This window comes from Phoca vitulina, unplaced genomic scaffold (assembly GCF_004348235.1).
Source record: "Phoca vitulina isolate PV1807 unplaced genomic scaffold, GSC_HSeal_1.0 scaffold16, whole genome shotgun sequence".
Lineage (NCBI taxonomy): Eukaryota > Metazoa > Chordata > Mammalia > Carnivora > Phocidae > Phoca > Phoca vitulina.
This window is the reverse complement of record NW_022589719.1, coordinates 19,378,326-19,397,615: the sequence shown is the minus strand read 5'-3', so window position 1 is coordinate 19,397,615 and position 19,290 is coordinate 19,378,326. Positions and strand designations below refer to the sequence as shown.

Here is a 19,290-nt window from a genome sequence, read left to right as displayed (position 1 = left end):
TAACATAGGTGGAATTGTTGATCAATCCTAATTCTTCGTGTATTTTGTCTATATGCTGTGTTTATTAATAATGTTCAACTCCCATATATGAATAATTCCTTTAAAATGTCTTTAATAAGATATGATCCAGATGAAACAGAATTATTGTCTTTAGATGGAAACCTTAAACATTTTATATCGATTTTCATTACCAAATTTCTCCCACTGATCTGTGAAGTTTAATCTAGTAGTTGCTCTGTTACAAACAAGATTTTTAAATGCTACATTTTATAGAAAAAACTCCTGGAAATGTTAGAGGCAAATCTAATGTTAGTGGCACAGTATATATATTTTTCTTTCTAATATCTGTAACAGATAACTTAGAGTTTTTAAAATAGTGATTTGAGAGTGACATTTGGGGGAAATGCGAGGTGCCCTCCAAGTTCTTATTTTCACCTTTAAATGTTACAGAAATTTAGTATTTCGGATTAATTTTATAAATTTGATCAAAATCTGTTAAATTAGATTGTTTGCAGTTGTTGGTAGAATTCTTTTACCTATATCCTCTTTTGTGACATCTGCTGACAATTCCTGGTATTGCAGTGCTCCATAACTCATCCTTATCTGCCTTCTCCAACTGTCCAAGACATATATTCAGATAATACCGATTTAATTCACCTTAAGGAACTTAGTGCATATCCTTGACTAAAGAAGAGGTATTGTAATATGAGACCCAATTCTAGAAGAGAAATGAGTCCTCCAGAGGCTGAAGAATCATTCACTTAACATATTTGTGTATTTTTTCTCATTGCTTGTCACTAAAAGAGATATCCTACATTTTTTCCCCTGAAAACCCCAAACTCCTTCCATGTAAGAATATTCTATATTGTAATATTTACTATTGACAGTCATCAACCGTTCCCCCTAATGACCTCATGCCACGCAGATATTCACCATGTGACAGTTATGTGATAAAAACTGTGCATCAGAGTAAAACTGTGAAGGGATAGAGTCTAAATCCATATTAAAAATGAATGAACTGTACCTAGATCCCTGCACACATCGGTGCATGGCTACCAAGCAGAATGCATGAGCAAACTTTTTATATTACCAGGAATCCATTTATCCATAGTCCCATCAGTCAAATTCAGATACTTGTTGCCAGCTCCAAGATTTATAGGCTAGAGCTGGTTTTTGAAATTGCTTTGTATTTCCATTTAACAGCCAGGGCAGCAGCATGTTAAAATTTTGCCTTGGTCTCCTTGGAGCTTATTTATAAAGCTAATTTGTCTCCCTGGACATTCTCCCCCACCCCCATTCAAATGCCAGCTCTAGGCTTCCGAACCATTAACTGCGCCCCCTCCCTCCCCCCCCTTTTTTTTTATCCCACACAAAATACTGTCCTGGACAATGCCACTGCAGGACCGTGATGATTCTGATGATGATCTAGTCTTTCCAGGCAGGTTACAAACAATGTTGCCTTCTGGCCGGAGATGGTTTTCCTGCCCTCCCCTCAGACACGCAGGCACACACACAGAGCCCGGGGAAGTACACATTTACTGTACTGCGTGCGGCTGCCTTGAAGAAACTGTAGCTAACCACCTTATTAGTATTCTTGCCTCCACCGTGCCTCACTTGCAGCATCAGAGGGCTGAGCAAAATGCAGTAGAACAGGGACAGACACAGCTCTGGCAATCATCTCAATGCAGGCTGCCGAGTGTTGGGGGTGGGGGATGCAGCACATCAAGATTAATAACCTTGCCATAATCTGGGGCGCCCTGCAAGCAGACACCTCTGCTGATTGACCTGCTCCTGGCTTGATGAATCTGCCCGGGGGAGAGGGATCTGGAATCTACCTTGTCCTGGGCAACCCCCCACCTTATTTTGGATGTTCTTTTGATCCTACACCGATCTGGGAAGGTAACCGTGAGCCCTACCATCTGCAGCCCACGGCAGCTATTGGAGGTTACTACTGACAGTTTTCATTACACTGGTGTGTGTGTGTGTGTGTGTGTGTGTGTGTGTGTGAGAGAGAGAGTGGGGGCGACTGCTTTCTCGTGAAGGAGGATGTACGAGTGTCCGTGAGTGTGTGTGTGTCTGTGTGACAACCAAAGCAGGTATACCGTACAGTAGGAGATTTCAACAGCGTGAAAATATTCTCTGGGCACTTGGACTCACAGTGTGTAACCCCCAGCCTTCACCATCCCCTTCCTTCCCCACTCCCCCTTTCTCTTTTTGCCTTTGATGAGTTTTTGGCTTACTTTTTGGCGGAGTCTCTTGGACACGTTTTTGCTGGTTCTGGAAGATCAGATAAATGGAACCTTTGAAAACTGATTATTTTTCTCCTATGTGACTTAAAAAAAAGAAGAAGAAGAAAATAGAGTAGTGCAAGATAAGCTAGAGGATTTTAAATTTTCCTTGGTGAACTTTGAGGATCCACAAGGAAGGTAAGTCACGGGACTCCTTAGATCTTGGTCCTTGTTTTCTTGCGATGTTTGTGCTTTCCTGTTTGTTTTCGGAAATCCATATGCAGTTTATAAGTGCATTTTTAGAGCCTGTAATGCTCAGAAGAACTCAGTGTGTGGCATTTTGGGGCTATTTTCATGCCAAGGAGATTATTTGCATTTGTATAACCATCCCCCATCCCTCTTCCTCTTATTTATCTAACATTTTCACAGTGAATTCTGCTTCTATGAAATCTGGAAAAAAAATAATTCCAGCCTTCTCCCTCCCTTAAATGCTCTCTAAATTTGGGGGGGGGGGGGGAAACAAGAGGAAAGCGACTGGCAGAGGCTCTGAGTAAGAGGCAAAAGTGTGTCTGCTCAGAGACTGAGGGTGGAGGTTGGGGGTGTAATCTGGACTTTTATGATAACTTAATAGTAGACTTTTTTCCCCCCCATGGCACTTATTTTTTCTCTGGAATAGTTAAATCTCCTCTGGAGAGCAGCGAATGTGTGGAATACAGAAAAGCTGCTTCAACATCTCTTAATTGGAACAAATGAGAACAAAGTGGAAATTGTTTAGTATTTTGAACCTCCTTTTTTGCATGGATTCTCTTGCGATCGCATCTCATTAACCTTTCTGAATGCTCTGTCCCCTGATTAAGACTAGTGTCTCTCATTTTGGAACATCCCCTTACCCTACATGGTCCCTAGAGGAGGAAGTGCAGTTGCAAATTCCTCCTAACTGTCTACTCTTGGTTGTAAAAGCAAGCAGGAGGCGTCAGGAATTCAGGTGACTTTGTTCAAACATCTTGCCTAACTCCATCCCTTTAGTGTTTCCTGGTGGTTAGCTGTACTTCTTCTTCTTTTTTTTTTTTCTTTCCCTTTCCCTCAAAGTAAAATGCAGATAGTGTTTCACCTATTTCCATCCCGAGGTGACTTAATTAAAGCAGAGTAGCATTTCACTGTGTTAGCATCCGTGTTCCGGGAGCTGTATTTTTATCTTTGCACTGGTCTCAGGTAGAAGTGAGAGTCACTCGTAAATGTATTTCTAAAATGTTGAGCCCCCCAAGTAGAAGCATTCAGTCTTCCTCCATCAGTACCATGTGGACGGTTTATCCTAGAAGGAATGGTGAGATTTCATGGAATGTTGGCCAACTTGAACTGTTGTGTGAACATTTTCATGGGAGAGCTGACAGGACGTTAACCAGGCCGAGGAGCACACACAGAGGTGTTTCTCCGAGTCGGGGTGTCTGTGTGTAGATTGAGAGATGATGCAAATTGTAACCTGAGCTTTCTTCAGAGACAGCTGGGGGTCAAAGATGTATTGGGGCATCCAACTCCAGAGATGTCAGAGCTCATACTCCAAACATTAAGACTATTTTCTCTATAAGGGATTTCCCCCCAATCGTGAACTAAAAAAGAAAGAGAAAAAAAACAAAACAAAACTTAAAGATGAGCTTATATCCTGGTCTTGCCATGGACTATCCCTTATGTCTATCTGATGTTTTTGCAAAGTGGTATGAAAGAAATCATTTAAGGAGGGCCAGTGTTAAAAGATGCCTCTCCGCCCTGCCCCCCCGCCCTCCCTCCCGGCTGTCACTTCCTCCACTCATTGCTCCTGGTGAAGATACTATGGGAAAACTATCTCCCATCAGTATAATGTATGATCTGTCATTCTTGTCAACTATTTCTGCTCAGGATATTTTCATCTTTTACTCAGATTCCAGTTACATTTCCTTTTATCAGAAAGGGACTTTTTTCATTTTTAAATGACTTGAAACCTAGGAGAAACTCCAAATAAAATTCCATTTTCTTTGTGGAGCAAACAACCTGGGACTTGTGAAACCTGAAGGCAAATGTCATACATGTACTGGAAACACAGGGTACCCCTCTGAGGAGCGTGTAGAGCCCTGATCAGTGCTCCAGCGCTTGGGGGTGGGGAGGGGGTCGTGTCCGGGGAGAGGAGTTCCCCACACTCTGCCTGGATCATCACCCTTCCTTAGGTTAGGCAGCTCCTCAGGAACCTGCAGCTTTTGGTAACCGGTACCAGGTACAGGGGACAGTATGTTACGTCTTCTATTTTGTGTGGGGACTGTTCTGAATAAGGAGAAGCCCTTTGAAAATGTCGTTCTGGAAGTTGGCAAATTAATGCCTCTTCTTATTGAGCCTATTTAATTCTGACTGCTCCCCTCCCATTCACATTCTCACCCAGGGTGGGTATATTTAGACTTGTGTTGTTGGTTTAAAGAAAAAATTAATTGCAGATTATGCTCAACACTGTCTTAAAAATAATAAGGAAAACATCTTGGCTTTTGTGTATTTGAGATTTAGTAATTGTAATGAGCTAAACTTCTAGCGATAGCAACACTTTCATTATCACTTATTTTCAGCTAATAATAGAAATGGGGTACAAGCCAACTCAGGATATGCTGATTACAGTTCCTGCAATGAGTAGAGCATCTCCCTGGTAGGTCAAGGTTTCCTGATGGTCTTTGAGCAGTTGTAACTTTACATCTTTATTAGCTTAGGTCAGAGCAAAAGTAAAAGCTTTCAATCAGAAGAGGCTCCAGATCTATGGCTTTGTTCTGTCTTTTCCAGATTTGTTTTGTGATAGAGCATTTTTTTTTTTTTTTGAACAGGGTTTGTTTTCTTGCTTAGTGAGTTCAGAAAAGAAAAAGGAGGGAGGGAAATTTTTGTTTTAGTACAGGTAACCTATCAGAGTTGTCAAGAAAAAGGCTGGAATTCCCTGGAAGGAATATATGCAGAGTTATTTTTTATAAAAGAATTAATTAGTAAAGGGATGCCTTGAGTTTGTTTATTTGGGGGAGCATAAAGGAAATTCCAATTCCTTCTCTATTTAGTTCCAGTCAGTTGGCCAGCCTTTCTGTGGGTCTTTGCTCAAGTGAGCCAACCAGGCCCAACATTCTCCAGTGCCTTTCTATGTTTTTAAGACCGAGGGCACTTAACACATGAATGGCTCTTTCCTTCTGTAACAGACAGAGCTGACAGCTGGAAAGTCAGCTACTGAGAACCTTTAAAGGGAGCCAGAAAGATCACCCCATAAACTGAAGAGCAAAAGGGAGCTCTTGCAGCTCTAGCCCTGGAGGTGGGTGAGGACCAGGCACACTGAACTTGAAGTTTTGATTGCTGAGTCATTACAACAGCCTGGAGCTGTGTGTTAGCTCCACGAACTGATACTGACATTGGGGCTAATGCTAATGGAATAGGCTCCAGCATCAGCCTACAGCAGAAAATGCACTCTTGGGATGAAGTAAATACAGTCTCTGATGACAGCTGCGTGCTTGTATATTTTTGCTATTGTTCTTTATCACTTAAAAACAACTTCTCAGGGTTCCCCCATTGAATTGCAAGGAAAATATGGGTTAATTAAAGTGCAACTAGAACAGGGGCTTTGCAATGGACTAAATCAATTCACTTAATTATCTGAATCCCCATTTGGGACCACTCAATAGTCACAGGTAAAGGGGGGGGTTGGGGGGAGACTGGGGTTAGAATCCAGAGAAGGAAGGCCTTGGACTGAGAATTAGGTGTCGAACATTGACAGTGCTGCTTGTAAGTCACTCAGAGTCTCAGAGCTCTGATACCTTCCCATGTAGTTTAGAAATAAACATCCCTAACTTCCAGTGTCATCATGAGGATTATGATGCAATATTACAGAATAAAATGATCTGTAATTGCACATTGCTGTGGAAATATAAGGTACTATGGTAATGGCGACTTCATATTTGGTTTAAGACTTTACAAAATAATGTCTTCTATACGATTTTCAGTTGATGAAAGAATTGATCTTCCTGATGGGTGAACACTATTTGTGGTGTTAAAATTGCGGTGCTTCACAAATGGGTTGATTCTACCTCATCTCGGTAATTTTTGTGTAACACTCTTGGTTTTGGGTTTATGTATGTGTGCACACATGTGTGTATGAGCTTGTATACGTGTGCAAGTAATTGACCAACCTACAGGAGGTATAACTTTAGATTCATGAAAAATAGAAAATGTGAGGACCCTAATACACTGTTGTTGAGTATCCAAAAAGGATAAGAAAGACTTGGGCATTTAGCCTTTTCTCTGGAAATACACAGATCATTACAGGGTTTGTGGATTCTAGAAAACTCCAGTCAACTATGAGGCTGTTGACTAGAATTTGAGTTAAACTTGAAAATTGTATCAATAGGATTTTTATAATGATAACATAGGTCATGATGATGATTGTCACACTAAGTTATGTTTGGGGGACAGATAGACCAGGATTAAAGGACTGAGTTAGAGATCATTATGACAAGAAAATATGTTGGTAATGAGCACTGGCGTTGGAGTTGGACAGACATGGGGATGGATATCTAATCTCTTGGAGCCTCAGTTATCCAATCTGTAAAACAGGGACAATCAGGTCCTTCAATGGGGCTCCGTGATGTATGAACAAATGAGTGTATATGCACTTGACCCTTGAGTAATGTGGGGGATTAGGGATGCCACCCTCCAGGCAGTAGAAAATCTCATATAACTTTTGACTCCCCCCAAATTTAATAGCCTCCTGTTGATCAGAAACCTTACCGATAACATAGTCAACTCACATGTATTTTGTAATATGCATTATATACTATATTGCGACAAAGTTAGCTAGAGAAAAGATAATGTTTTTAAGAAAATCCTAGGGAAGGTATATTTACAGCACTGGTAAAACATCCACGTCTAAGCGGACCTGCACCGTTCAAGCCTATGTTGTTGAGGGGTCAACTGTACAGCGCTTGGTTAAATCCCTAACACAAAACTGGACCTCTATAGGTAGTTCACCTCTGTTCTCTCCCTCTTCTTCATCTGGCTTAAGAGTTAGGAAGACCACTCTGATTTAGTGTATTTATGTAACTTATGTGGGTAGGCAAAAGCCCCAAATGTAATCTGAGAGCTAAGTAAAATGGGAGAGAGAAAGCTATATTTCTGTAAATTAGCTCATTTCATGTACCATGATTTCATCAGATCCTTTCTCAGAGCAACCAAAGTGCCCTTTCCAGATGTCACCTCACTTATGCTCAGAACTTCCAAAATGATACTGAATGGAAGTAGCAAGAATCATGTGCACCCATCCATATGTGGTTGCAGAAACACAATTCACATGTCAGCAAGTGGTGTTAACACTGCTCTTTATCTAACATCTCGTTTTGTTCATAGTCAATGAAAGGATGCGTATTTATTAAACACCTACCAGGTACAAGCCCTGTGATCACTGCTGTGGGGAATCTAGAAGGCCTCTCTCTGCTCATGCTTCTTTGTTGCAATTCCTGCATTTGGATGGGGCATGCTGCAGTTTCAAGGCTGTCCCCTGGAATTTGGACTTGATAGTTGAAACAGGATTAAGATTGCCCTGCACAAAGATGACCTATGTGGGGCTGTGTCATTGTGCATGACCTTTATTTAGTTCAAGAACGTCTTGCAAAGGATGTAAAAATCCTTGTTCCTGTTGGAGCTGAGCTGAGCTGTCAGTGATGAGTTCAATTCTGCTTTGCTAACTCTGCAGGGCTGGTACCACTTGACCCAGGTATTTCTGTTCTGCAAAGTCAGCCTTTCCCTAGGAACGAAGGAGGCAGGATTTTGTCCTTCAGATTGTGGGTTTTTCTAGCCTTATAATGAATTGATAGAGCCTATTTTATGGCCTGCCGAGAAGGAAGACAAGAACCATGTTCCCTGTATGTTAAGGCTCCATTTCTTAAAATCCAAATCTAGTAGAGTAAGAAAGGGACGAGGGACGTCAATTGGTCAAAAGAGTAAATGCTCGAGGCTGTGATAGAGGCCTGTAAACTTGCATCAGGATTTGTGGTTAGAACGGTGCACCGAACTAAAATTCCCTGAGTAATATACTGCACGTGCACACATTGAGGTGATGTCATAAATTATAACTAATTCTCTCACAGTCAAAAAATATATTCAATGTGCCAGATACGGTGCTACATAGGTTATATTATTTATACTTCTCAAAGAAAAGTAAGATAACATTCCCATATTACAGATGAAGCAAAAAGTGATTCACTCCTTTGCCCCAGATTCTGACGGACTTCAAAGCTCTTTATATTCTTTCTATGTATAAATAAGGATATATAGTCTATATATACCATTTTTTTTAAGTTTTTAGATTTGCAAGTCCAATGTTTCTTCACATAAATCCTTGATTATGGACAGTCGAGAAGTAAGTCTCTATAAATGCAAATCAAATAATCTTGTCATGACAGGGCTCATTCTATCAGTGGAAAGATGTGGTCTCTGTTTCGAAGGGACCTCTGAAGGGTCACCTCCTTAACCAATGGGTTCCTGATAATAGTAAATCATCAATGCTTTGAGGTAGGGCCTGACATTGACAATGACCTAAATATCATTGGAACGTTTATGGCAAAAGTAACCAGAGTTACAGGTTGTGGGACAAAGAAATGAGGGTCTCCTCTGTAACATTAAATCATAATTAGCATTGGGCAGTGTTTGCAGGATGCATGTTATGGGTGTGTCTCTCAATGTTTTTCTACTCATTTGTTAGGTGACTTTGTATGGGTTACTTTTGTACCTTTTTCCTTCTCTTACCTTGTGTGGTTGTTGTAAAAAGATTAAGAAAAGTAATACTTATAAGGGACCTAGAAGAGAGACTGGAATTTAGTTGGCGTTCAATAAACGATATATTATAATATTTACTTAAAATGGTTAGTTGTAGTATGATTTAGGAAGCTCAGTTTGTGTTTAAACCTTGTACTGCACAGTGCCAGAGCTTATACAAATTGTTGCCTCACATGAATGAACAGAAAAGTGAATATCCAGGTCTGTCTGGCCATAAAAATATGAATGAGAGGAGGAAAATTATCTTTCAGTAGTATTGATGTCAGTGGGGAACATGCTGATAGAAAAAGTGAATTGTTGTGGAACATTCAAGGAGGCTGGGGAAAGAGAGAACCAAGTCAGAACTTCACGTGCCTAGGAATTTTTCCTATTGTTCAATCCTAAAATGCTATGAGCTTGGGAATGTAGCTCAATGCTTGTCTGTAAACAGGAAAAAGGGTCACATTTGAAAGCTTTCTTGATAAGAGGTAACAATCTTCCTTTGACTTTATGCTGTCAAAGAAAGAAAATTTCAACTCTGCTTTTTCTCTCATCTCTGCAAGATTTCTCTAGCTTTTGTGTATAGTATAGATATTTTTAAAATCAGTTTTTGGTGTTCTAGCTGCTCCTTTTTAATATATATGAGCAAGTCAGAATTCTAAGTGTTTGGTAAGCCATTCCGGGATGGGAGATTTAAATCTTTTATTTAGAACATCTTGATTTTTTTTTTTTTGTATTCGTGATGTGGGTAACAAGTCCCAGAAATAAGACCAAGTGAGCACACAATGGTTCAGGGTATACTTCTTTGGAAAAATGATTGGAATTAAAATTTTTGATCATACATGCCAGGAACCTTGTAGACAATGTGGAAGAAGCATTTCAGTAAAGAAAGTGTTTTTTTTAATACAAATGGAGACCAATGTTCGGATAACAGTAGAAATTAAAGTACAAGCAGTTTGAACAATCACTTTAATAAAGGTGCAGTTGTACCTGAAAAGGAGTGAGTGGTAATACAAACAGTGGGTGAATGAGCTAACTTTCTTCCTGTTGGGGAGCTTCCCTATGTATAGTGATAAACATGTTAAGGAGATAGATACAAGGAAAAAATTCCACTTGCACTTCTTCTAAAGGAAAGCCATGTTTATATGTGACTTTTGCTCAGGATCTTTCTTCTACCAAAGAATCTGGACTATATTAAATATTAAACATTTTATCAATTAACTTGTTCTGATTCCAGTCCCCCAAGTAAGAGCATATATACAAGTAGTCTTAAGTTTTTCTGAGTGTCTCATGACTGCAAATACTTTCATGAACCAGAGTCTGTCCTGCTCACAGATGGTTGAGTTCTTGTGTTCATCTGGTGGATGCTTACCTCCTTTATCCCTTTCCTCTTCTTTGACCTATCTTGCCTTACTGCCGTGATTCTACTGGATGTGTGTTTGCCCATTCAAGTTCGATTTTTTTCTCTCTCCCATCACTAAAGGCACTGATGCATTTTTTTTCCCCCCAAAGCTTTCACTAAATGGAATTCTATATTTCCTATCTGGTGTATGTTTTTTCCCCAAGACTCATTTGACTGCAACCATATTATATACATATATATATATTTTTTCTACTCCTTAATCTCAGAACTATGACCTAAATCTAGATTAAGGTCACTTTTGCATAAGTAAATCAGAGTTCTCAATGAATGCTTTTGTGTGTAATATCCTTTTGCATCTGTGGTCCTTTCAGTGGTATCATTTACTGATGTGTTTATTGGAATACCTGCTAGGTTCACTATTATATCAGTTATAGTGTGGAACACAAAGTTGTAAGCATATGACTTTCTTCCCCTCAAATATGTTAATGTATTATTGCTAATGTTACATTATCAAAAGAGAAATTAACTTGCTAAACAAGGCAGCATCGGGTTCAGAACCAAAAAATGGAGTCAATATGAATGATTTACAGAATACAGTTATCACTGGGGAGTTTGTAGTTGGGGAATTTTAAGGAAGAAAGCTGAACTTGGGTTTAGCCTGAAATATAATGTGAAGTGACCATTTTTCTGAAGAGGATATGGAAGAGATTAGGACTTCCCTGTGAATAGGATAAGGAGATGTCATCAACAGGTAGTTGGTGGGTAAGAATAAACATATGGGGTGCGTCCTGTTGAAGGCCTTAGGGAAAAAAATCACAAAATTAACACAGTAGCTATCCTGCATTTAACACTATGATATTTCAGGTGCTATGCTAGGAACTTCAGTTGTGAAAAGGAAGTATGAATGATTCTCAGGGTACTGATGAGGACGCTCAACCTCAGACAACTCCTAATTTGCTCAAGGTCGTGAGACCCTACACTCAGTGAACAATGTGTGCCAAGATGCCTCTGACTGCAGAGCCCAGACCACTTGATTCCTCCCATTCTGATCTTTATGCTTGCAAACCCTTAAAGCCATGCAATGTTCTGTATTTTCCCCGACTGCCTTTCAAATTGCTCTATCCTCTTTTGGGTGAAAACCATTTGCAGTAACTTTTTTTTTTTTTACCTTCATTTTCCTGGAATCTTTTCTTCCAGTGATCGCCAAAAAGAGAGCTTGGAAACAAAGATAGATGTAAAGACTCCTCTCTGGCATCCTCACTCTCTCTTCCTTGTAAAGATCTGAGTGTGTCCCTTTTCTATTTTCTGGAAGGGGAGCTAGTGCTTTCTACAGATGGTCTGTCGGACAGACAGATGGTCCAAACTTCTCTAATGGTATGTTTGAGAGAGAAACATGTCAGTGAACTGCCAGCTCAGAATGGAATGGCACTTCACACAAGCATGAAGAGTTGACAGAAGAAAGTGTTCTCTGACCTTCCAGACTTCAGCCCCGTTCCTTAGTTTGGAATTCTTAGAGATAGGAGAGAGACTCTTTCCCTGCTGTGAGTGGATGGCAGTTTCTTTTCCTCTCAAACCAGGGGGCTGATGGTTCCACCACAGTAAACTCAGAAATTTACCAGGGGGTTTCATGGGGTGCCATTTTTCTTGGCTTAGGGACTAGAGCTACGATAAGGATCCAGGAGAAGCCAAAGGCAGACTATTTGAAGCTAGTCCACTCTAATTCTGACCATGCCACTGGAAAAAGAGGAACAGCAGAGGGTTTTGCCCATCAAGGGGAAGCCACTAATCAAATTGATTCTTTGGTTATTGCTATCAATCTCTGTGGGGCCGGTACAGAGTCATCTGCCGAGCTTCTGGTTAAATAACCCCCTGACTCTCTCCCCTGATGGGCACAGAGCTGGGAAATTCAGAAACAGAAAAAGGGCTATTTTCCTCCTCCTGTCTGGGGTCTGAGGACTGCTCCAGAAAAACCAGCCCTCCTCAATGTCTGTTTTACACCCGTGCTACCTCCCATGGTAGCTAGTGATTTGAGAGTATAAGGAAATCTTTCCCTACTTCTGTCTCCTGTTCTCCTAGCCTTCTTACTAAGTGAAGTCCACGGAAGATGCAAGATAGTCCTGTCCAGCAACAGCTTCTATTTCTGACGTTTGCTCAGACTGTCCTCCCACCTGCTAGCTTGCTAGGATTTCCCCGTTTCCTGCTTCCTTCTCTCAAGCTTTTTAAGTACCTTCAGTCTTCCACTCCAGATCCAGGTTTTCCGGCATCTACCTCGGGCCTACCTCCTTTTTGGTAACATCTTTACTTTCACATCTGTATCCTTTGTTCTAGTCTCCTTCCACACACTTCCAGTTTTAAGCAACCTAGGGCTTCAGATTAAGAGGCATTGCTTCCTTTTGTCCCAGTTTGCAATATTGAGGCGCAATACTCAGCCCTCCAGCCCTCTTGCTAGGCACCAGATGCTGCCTTTGCATAATGACTCCCAGTCTTCCCAACCTGCAAACCCTAGTTCTGTATCTGCCAACTATCTCCTTTTTCTGTCATTTGATGTAAGCGTCTTTTACAAAGGACCATGATATTACCTGCCACATTGGGATCATGATAACAGGTAACATTTATTCAGCATTTACTATGTGTTGAGAACTTTATATTCATTTTCAAAAATTTGACTCCTCCTCCCACCCCCCAACAAAGAAACTGAAGTAGATATTACACAAATTTTATTTTATTTATTTTTTTAAAGATTTTATTTATTTGACAGAGAGAGACACAGCAAGAGAAGGAACACAAGCAGGGGGAGTGGGAGAGGGAGAAGCAGGCTTCCCGCAGATCAGGGAGCCCGATGTGGGGCTCGATCCCAGGACCCTGGGACCATGACCTGAGCCGAAGGCAGACGCTTAACGACTGAGCCACCCAGGTGCCCCGATATTACACAAATTTTAAAGAAGGAAACCTTTAAGCTCAGAGAGGTTCGATAAATGGCCAAGGTCACATAGCAGAGATCTGGATGAATCAAGTACCCATGTTTAGAAATACTATAGTATGCTGCCTTCTAAGTTTTTAAAAATATGTAATACCTTTTTTTCAGAGGGGAATACATGGGATTTTGTGTTTGGGTATGTAAGAAAAAGCTTTGTAAACTTTAAAGCTCTATGCAGATGTTAATTGTTACTGTGTTCTACCCTAAAATTATTTATGGATGACACTGCATATATTTATATAGCTCAGTATAACAAATAGCTGATTAAGGAGCAATCATTTCTCAATTTTAAAGGAGAAATATTGTGGATACTTATGAAATAGAGCTCTAAAAACAGATGTGTGTGGCAGCCTAGTTGGTGTGTCTGGTGAAATACAGTAGAACCTGACTAAATTACACTAATGAGTTGGAGACCCACTACAAATTATCACATTTGCCAAATTAGTGAAGGAGTGACTACTGAGGAAGCAAAGCTGATATACAGCAAAGACAAAACTTCAAGGAAGCCTGTAAGATGGTAATACACACCCCACCCATGCGCGCACACACAGAGTACAATAGGTAAAGTTGCTCACATTATCCTGAAATCTACAAATATGGGTACAATATGGATCCATGTGTATATATGGACTGCCCAACTTTGTTGCCTCCCCCCTAATTATCTCAGTCTTACAAGAGAGAATAATGAATGGAAGCTCATTGTTTTGAGGTTGCCCCCAAAACTTTTATGCTTCTACTGGATTTGACTTTTGTTACATTTACAACAACATTACAGGTAGATTGTGGTGCTATATTTAGTTACATTTTATTATATGCTTTGAGGGTTGTCTTACCAGACTGAACACATCAATGGGTGTTATCACTTTGGAATATTTTTGGTTACAGAACTTTGATGTAAATTTTTCCTAGAAGTCATTCTTTATATATTCTCAGGGGGCAGGGCCCTGCTTTCCAAATTCTCTTGATAAGCTTATTTTGAGGACAAAATGGGCACGTTATCGCTCAACCTCTTTGGGATTCTAAAATCTCAACATTTTAGAGCTCAAAGAACAATACTTTAAATCTAGATTATTTTTCATGGAGTTTTAATAGTTTCAAAATAGACTTTAATAGAATTTATAACTAGAGACCAGGCAATTGTTTAGTTGCATATTTCATTTATTTCTACCGCTTATTGAATATTCTATGACCGTGAGAGGGATGCACGTAAGTCTCGTGTAATTCTTAGTACAGTTACATACAGGTAAGAATACTATTATGTTTCATATACAGATGGGGAAACTGAGGCTCAGAGAACCTAAGTAACTCGACAGTGGTGATACAGCTAATAATTGGCAGAGCAAGGATCTGAGAAAATATGGGTCATGTTTCGAAGGCACATACAGTCTACCAAACATATGGTCATATTCACAGCATGCTTTATGCTAAAATTATGGCTTGCAAGCCCAGATCTTCATAATTAAAATAATGGCCTACTCTAATTGCCCGCATTCTTCTCTTTCTAAACTTTTCCTTCTTACTGGGCTTTGATCAGATGTTCAACGTGATGTCCTTTTGCTTTAGTTTTAGTTTTGTGGCTTTAGAATTTCTTTGCACTTTATCCTGTACCTTGGACTTACTAAATTTAAAACCAACAGTCTTCCGTTCCGGTGCATAGACCCTGGCAAAAATGTAGGGATAGCCTTCTTGGTAAGGAAAAGGGCTACTATTGTCCTTTTTTCTGTGATAAAGAGGGACACATGGCCACAAATTCCAGGTATCCTGGTATGCACATCCTTCTGCTCTGTGACTCCCATTAAGAAATGGAATATTTTTTCTTACTCCTTGAAACTGGACTGGCCTTGTGACTTGCTTTGCTAGAATGTAAGCAAAATAGCATTACAACCTCCAAGAATAGGCATCAGGAAGCCTGTAGCTTCCATTTTCCTCCCATGAAAGAAAGCCCATCTAGCTGGAGGGTCCACAGAAGAAGACTGAGCCATGACTCTTTCACTTCTCCCCATATCATGTCCTCAAAAGCCAGCGCAGCTGCCGGACCCGTAAGGCCACCTCCGGCCTTCCAGCTCAGCCTCTTCTCTGGCTAACTGCAGCTGCATGAGTGAAGTGAGGCGGGGAAAAGCAGACTAAGTTGCCCATCCAATACAGACAGTGATTAGATGCAAGAAATCTTTAAGTCTCTATGTATTGGGATGATTATGTAGCCGCAGTTAACTGGAACAGGCTTACCTGTTACAGAAGCATCATTCATTTCCTAAGATTTAAATTGGGATAGGAATGGATTTGTGAGTTTCCTAAATTGTTGCCTTTCTGTGTTCTCTTGAAAAAGAGTAACCTGGTCACGAATACCGATCTCTTCAACTGCAGAGCTGCTTACATAAAAACTCTAGCTTTTGCTAACTGTCAGTTGGGCATTCACTCAGCTTCATTTTTTAATGCTTTTGAGTCCTTATTCAGCAAATATTTAGAACCTACTATGTGTCTGTCCTACTCAGTGTAAATAATCATTATGAACAGCTTCGATATAGAAAAAGAAATTTCCCCCACACATCTAGGATATTAAGTTTTACACACACACACACACACATACATATACACACACACACACGGAGTTACTCATTCATACTCATGCATTATGGATTCCTTCTTCCTGCTCAGGTTTTTATTTGAAGGAAGAAAAAAATTACCCTTCTTGGACCATATTATAATGATTTGTATGTTTATTCACATGTTCACATATAATTCTCCCAGGAACCCTTTGAGAAAGGTATTACTTTCCCATTTTACAGATGGGAATACTAAAGATAAAAATTACATGATGGGTTCAATGTCATACAACTAATAGACAGAGAACACAAAATTCAAACGTGTGTTGTCTGACTTCTACTCCCAGGACCTTTGCACTGCACCGGACCTCTTACCTCCAGCCAGGACTGTGAGATGCCTCGGTGCCGCTACTTCATCTCCTCCTGTTTTCTCGTCCAGTTTTACCCTCTATCACTCCATCTTAACTTTATCCCTTCCCCTGATTGACTGGTAATTGGAATTCTGTACTATGTCTTTTTTTTTTGCAAGAATAGAACATTGTTGTCTAGATATTGAAAACTACTTGTCTCAGGTGGGCGGCGGGGGTGGGGTGGGGTGGGGCGGGAATCCAGCCTGCTTTGGAAAGTCCTTTGTGTGGGGACATGGGTCCTGATTTGCTTTTATGGTCCATTTATTCAGAATTAAGGTGTCAAGAGCATAAGCTCTGGGGAAAAGGAATTTTCTCATTAATGCTTCATGAGTTATTTCTTGGAGATAAGAAGTATTTTCTTTGCTTAGCATCTTCCTAGAATATGTGAAGAAAGAGATATGGTGAACTGAAGTAGGAAATCTTACTTTCTGCCAGTTCTGAGGTAGGGCATAGCTTATATTCCTGAGGTATAGCTAGCTCATGATCAGATCTAAGTGAGTGGGAGAAGTTAAGTTAGACTCCTTGCTGCCAGATCTAAGGGGAAGGGATAGTAATTAAGTAGATTCCTTGCCCCATACCAACAAAATGTCCCAATTTTATTTTCTTCCTTCCACTACTGGACTTAATTTTTTTCCCTCTAAAATCTCATTACTTTAATTGATTGTTGTACTCGGGCTTACATAGCCAATGCCTGTCTTCATAAACTATTTGGTTAATACAGACTAACTGGTAAACACTCACTGATACTTGTAACCAAGAAGATCATGGAGTTCATCTTCAACTTTATAGCAGTCCTGGTTCACTGGCTAAGAAGCTACTCTATAAAGGCATTGCTCCTTATTCCTACTTTATTTTCTCTTCAAAGCCACTATGCTCTATAGCTCCTGGCCTATTTTTATAAATATTCAGTAGCATTAGTGTTAACAGAATTCTCTCTTGTCTATGGAATTTACTTTTGCTCTGCCCATAAGACTCTGCTCTGAACGTTTTCCTTAGCTTTGCTGTATTTTTTCATGTTGTAGTTATAAGTGCTCCTAATATATACCCAGAACAAAGGAAAAGGTAATATAAAAATATAGATCACTGTGTAAAATGTGTTTCTTTCCACTAATCAGTTTCTCCTAGGCCTTTGTTAATTCTTACGATTGGTCATGCAAGTCAGAGTTGATATTGTGAGGTTTAGGGAGCATCTATACTGAAGGAAAAAAAAAAAAACACTATATGCTAAACTAGAAAGAGCTGTAGATTTGAGATTAGAATCCTAAATCCTTCCATCTCCTAGCTCTACAACCTAGGGCAAGTCTCGGAACTTGCACTTTCTGAAATCAGCCTCATTCTTTTGTTGAATAGGTCTAAAAAGCCTCTTGTGTGATGCAGAAGATTCTGTGTATATAAGGTATTGTAATTGTTAGGTAGCCTTTTGAAGCTAGATTAATCAGATTATACAGTATAGAAATCTAATGGTTGGTTTTATAGCAAGAAAGAGGTAGCAAGGGAACGGTGTCTAGGAAGGTCTTGAACAAACATCACCACTTTTAAATTAGCAATTATTTCTTGATGTTAATATTGGTGTAGAAAAAATGTAAATAAACTGATATGTTCATACATTGTTGGTGGCTGTGTATGTTCATTTAACACTTGTAGAAAGCAATTTGACTTTAGGTCATAGATTTGTTCATTTGCTTTGATCCCCTTCTGGAAATTTATCCCAAAGAAATATAAAAATATGCAGTATACATAAATATGCTAATAAAATTGTTTGTAACAGTAAGATGATGTCATCAACCAATATGTCAACCAAAAAGATATTGGTAAAATAATTATACATGGATATAAGGCAGCTACTAAAATTTGTAACCTGGAAGACTTTGTATAATGACAACTATATTAAGAAAATAGTCATGCATATGTAAATTTGAAAGACTGAAGAGCAATACAGGTATACCTCATTTTATCATGCTTCACTTCATTGTATTTTGCAGATACTATATTTTGTTTTTAACAAATTGAAGGTTTGTGGCAACCCTGTGTTGAACACGTTGATTGGCACCATTTTTCCAACAGCATTTGCATCCTTGGTGTCTCTGTCGCATTTTGGTCATTCTCAATATTTCCGACTTTTTCATTATTTTATTGCAATCTATGATCAGTGATCTTTGGTTACTATATTGTTTTGGGTGCCATGAACTGTGCCCACATAAGATGGTGAACTTAATCGATAATGGTATGTATGACTGCTGACTGACTGTTCTACCGACTGGCTGTTCTCTTATTTCTCCCTTTCCTCAGCCCTCCCTATTTCCTGAGACACAATACTGACATTAGGCCAATTAAGAACCCTACAATGGCCCCTAAGTGTTCGAGTGAAAGGAAAGACTTGCACGTTTCTCACTTTAAATCAAAAGTTAGAAATGATTAAGCTTAGTGAGGAAGGCACACCCGAAGCTGAGACTGGCAGGAAGCTAGGGCTCTTGTGTCCAGTAGTTCGCCAAGTTGTGAACGCAAAGGGAAAGTTCTTGAAGTAAATTAGAAGTGCTGCTCCCACAAACACATGAATGATAAGAAAGCAAAACGGCCTTATTGCTGATATGGAGAAAGATTTAGTGGTCTGAACAGAAGCTCAGAAGAGCCACAACATTCCCTTAAGCCAAAGCCTAATCCAGAGCAAGGTCCTAACTCTCTCTTCAATCTTATGAAGGCTGAGAGAGTTGAGGAAGCTGCAGAAGAAAATTTTGAAGCTGGCAGAGGTTGGTTCATGAGATTTAAGGAAAGAAACCATATCTTTAATACAAAAGTGCAAGGTGAAGCAGCAAATGCTGATGTGGGACCTGTAGCAAGTTCTCCAGAAGGTGTGGCTAAGAGGATCAATGAAGGTGGCGATGTTGAACAACAGGTTTTCAGGGCAGATGAAACTGCCTTCTATTGGAAGAAGATGCCACCTAGGGCTTCGATAGAGAGTACTCAGTGGCTGGCTTCA

General features: G+C 39.9%; 1 protein-coding gene across 5 annotated transcripts in view; it reads left to right on the top strand.

Moving 5' to 3' along the window:
• The first annotated feature begins 1,478 nt into the window (after positions 1-1,478).
• Positions 1,479-19,290, top strand: part of LRRC4C (leucine rich repeat containing 4C) — a 1,196,081-nt gene continuing 1,178,269 nt past the window's right edge. For 4 of the 5 annotated variants that reach the window (XM_032413925.1, XM_032413926.1, XM_032413921.1 and 1 more), the window contains exon 1: positions 1,533-2,426. The gene's annotated coding sequence lies outside the window, so the exon portion shown is untranslated. Of the gene's footprint in view, positions 2,427-19,290 lie in introns of all 5 variants that reach the window. The other variant, XR_004300651.1, reaches the window with a different exon arrangement.